General features: G+C 40.5%; 1 pseudogene; it reads right to left on the bottom strand.

Moving 5' to 3' along the window:
* Window positions 1-1,027: 1,027 nt before the first annotated feature.
* Window positions 1,028-2,691, bottom strand: LOC117090638 (annotated as a pseudogene).
* Window positions 2,692-3,252: the final 561 nt, after the last annotated feature.

Raw genomic sequence — 3,252 nt, 5'->3', positions numbered from 1 at the left:
CAAGTTTTACTTTGGAGAGATAAAGTTGTCTTTTGTTAACTGGTTAAGAATCAGACATTTAAAAAGAAAAGAAAGTCAAGTGATTTCTCACCATATATTCCAATCATATGTTCAGTTTAGGAGAATGATAATCAGGGAATTTTGGTTCAGAAATATTTATTCTAAAAGATAGTCTTTTAACTCATAATTTTGTGTCTCTGAATTATTTGTGCCACTGTAAAGTCAAGGGCACCATCTCTGATAGTTCTGTGTCTCTCTTTGTGGGAGGGAAGCTGAGGCTGCCTCCTACCTCAGTAGACTCTGCATTCTAGGATATAAAAATAAGAAAAATGGACATTATTACAGAATTCTCTGTCATCCACATCTAATAAAATGCAATTCTGATCTTATATATAGTAGTAGCCATAGATACAAATTAGAGCTTGCAAGAACAGTCTAGTACCCACCAGTCTGCTTTTATATTTGCGCTTATGTGTGTATAAAATAATCACATTTGGCCGGGCGCGGTGGCTCAAGCCTGTAATCCCAGCACTTTGGGAGGCCGAGACGGGCGGATCACGAGGTCAGGAGATCGAGACCATCCTGGCTAACACGGTGAAACCCCGTCTCTACTAAAATATACAAAAAATTAGCCGGGCGAGATGGCGGGCGCCTGTAGTCCCAGCTACTCGGGAGGCTGAGGCGAGAGAATGGCGTAAACCCGGGAGGCGGAGCTTGCAGTGAGCTGAGATCCGGCCACTGCACTCCAGCCTGGGCGACAGAGCGAGACTCCGTCTCAAAATAATTAATAATAATAATAATAATATAATAATCACATTTGTTCAAGGAAATGTTTTATTAATTCTTTTAAAGTTACAGTGCTTAAAAAAAAGTCATGGAATTTAAAGACATAGCTTGGACATTTCCAGATCTGCTTCCAAGCCTTCACCTTGGGTGAAATTGTTTTGTGCTATGAAGACGGATTAGGGCATCTTGCACCTCATGATCTATTTTTGGCTTCGTTCTTGGGTCCTGAGCAGATTGACAATTAAAACTCACTAATTTTATTTTCAACATGCTTTACCATGGATTCTACCACTTGGGCTGAGCCCCAGATCTTCCTCAGCACCTCACACTCTCTCTCATTGGCCTTTTCCAACTCCATCTTAATATTACAGCAAACAAGGGCCTTACATTCTTCTAGCACAACTGCATTATATAAGGAAAGCTTCCTAATTTGAATCATAAACTCCTCAGTGAAAGTTCCAGTCAAGAACACTTGAGAGACCAGGCCTTTGGCACACGCCTCCGGTGCTGTCCGTTTTTGCACAGCAATTAACATTTCATTGGCATATGCTTCACCTATGATTTTTGGAAATGTAACAGTAGAACATGTATCTGGACTCTGTCCAAAGGTCGTATAAGGGGTTTGAAAGCACGCCTTTTCAGTTGTCCACACTAGATCGCAAAGTGGCAGTATGGCAGCACCAAGTCCAATGGCAGGGCCATTGACTGATACAACAATAGGCTTTTTAAACTGAATAAAAGTATTCACAAAGTTCTTGATGGTGTTCACCATTTCAAAGCTTGCTCTGTTTCTGTCATTCCTTAAATGCTTCATCAAATACCCAAAATCAAGACCACAACAAAAGACACTTCCAGCTGCACTGAACAACACAAGCTTGCTGTCATCTGCCGCAGCCCTATTCAGAGCATTCACTATTTCTTTAATTACTTCTGTATTCAGTGCATTTTTTTCTGTCAATCTGGTTGATAGCAATATCTGGGTGAATCCATCCTCTTCTTTCACTACAATGTCTCTGTATGTGCTGGCACTCCCTGTTAGCTTTATGGTGAAGTACATTTTCTTGACAAAAGACTGGTCTCTGCCATTATCAGTAACATGTCTTTTGCTACCTTTCACTCTTGGAACTGATGTATGTGTGTCTGTTGTTCCAGTGGCTGCTAATAGGTCTATTAATACCACTATAGCTTTTTGGGGAGTTTAGCCTGTGGCCATGGAAGCAGTAACTGAGCCAGACATCTGAGACATTAGTGGCTGTAGCAGAGTCCTGTTTTCTATTCCAGCCTGTTCTGCACTGGGCCCTGACAAAGGGTCCCTGACCGGTTTCCCTTCTGTCACCTTGAAGTCCACCACGTCCTGTTGATACTGCAATAGGGTCCAGTTCCTTGAGTTCCTGAAAGCCGCTCACAGTTTTCCGTTGTCAACAGGACTGTCAGGTGCAAATGTCTTGGGAGTTGAATTTATTAACTCCATATCCTTTGTGTCGTGAGAAGTGAAGCTGCCTTTCTCCTAACATTCTTGCTGGCAGCAAATAACTGGCTGCTTTTGGATCCGGGTTGTTTGCCAGTCACTGACATTTTAGGAGAGCTCTTAGTATAGTCTGCTTTGGTGGATCTGGAATTTCTTCTTCTGGCATTGTTTGAACAAATTTACTTTTCCTGGTCCATTCTAGTTTTTTCTGTTTCTCAGTCTGTCGTCTATTAAAATCATGTATACATTTTTCACAGTTCATGAGGTGATGTTCTGGTTCCCAAGTGTCATCCTGTTTGTCATAACCTTTCCACCGAACCAAATACACTGTATTCTCATTTTTGTCTTGTCTTTTGTCAACAATTGTTTCAACCTCAAACTCCTGGGAAGCCATGAAGAAAGACATAGGGTTGGAGCAGTTGCTGTGCCAACTTTGTTTCAGTTGCCTCTCCACCTCGCCACTTCTTTCTGCCTCCAGTGCTTCACCAGGTTCTGCGTATGGATGAGTCCCTAGTGGAATAGCTTAGGCTTTGTCTCATGGTGCATGACAGATTGCTTAGTAGCCTCAGGGAAGAGTACTTAAATCCACAGCCCCTACCCTCTTTTGTAGTACAGAAAGCATTCTTCCTGCCAGCGACTCTGTGTTTCTTTGTTTAATTGTGGTTGCTATGACGATTATATTGAACATTCTAATGTTATAACAATTTCAAAGTTATACTAGCTTACATTTAGTAACATACAAAACCGTTACTCCCATGTAACTTAACTGCACCGTTTCATTTACTGAATTATCAAAATTATACCTTTATGCGTTGCATGTCAAAAACAAAAATTAGTCATAGGCTTTTTTATTAAATATATTATTGTTTTAAGTTATATTGAGAACAAATTGTGGAGGGGCACATTGTTAATTATTTCATCTTGGATAATTTTTCATGTATTTATCTTTACGTTAAATTTGCTTATTTGTATAGCTTTTGAGTGTGTGTTCTTTCTAC

This window comes from Trachypithecus francoisi, unplaced genomic scaffold (genome assembly GCF_009764315.1).
Source record: "Trachypithecus francoisi isolate TF-2019V2 unplaced genomic scaffold, Tfra_2.0 Contig01063, whole genome shotgun sequence".
NCBI classification, from domain to species: domain Eukaryota; kingdom Metazoa; phylum Chordata; class Mammalia; order Primates; family Cercopithecidae; genus Trachypithecus; species Trachypithecus francoisi.
Note: the sequence above shows the minus strand (reverse complement) of the source record. Positions and strands in the feature narration are given on the sequence as shown.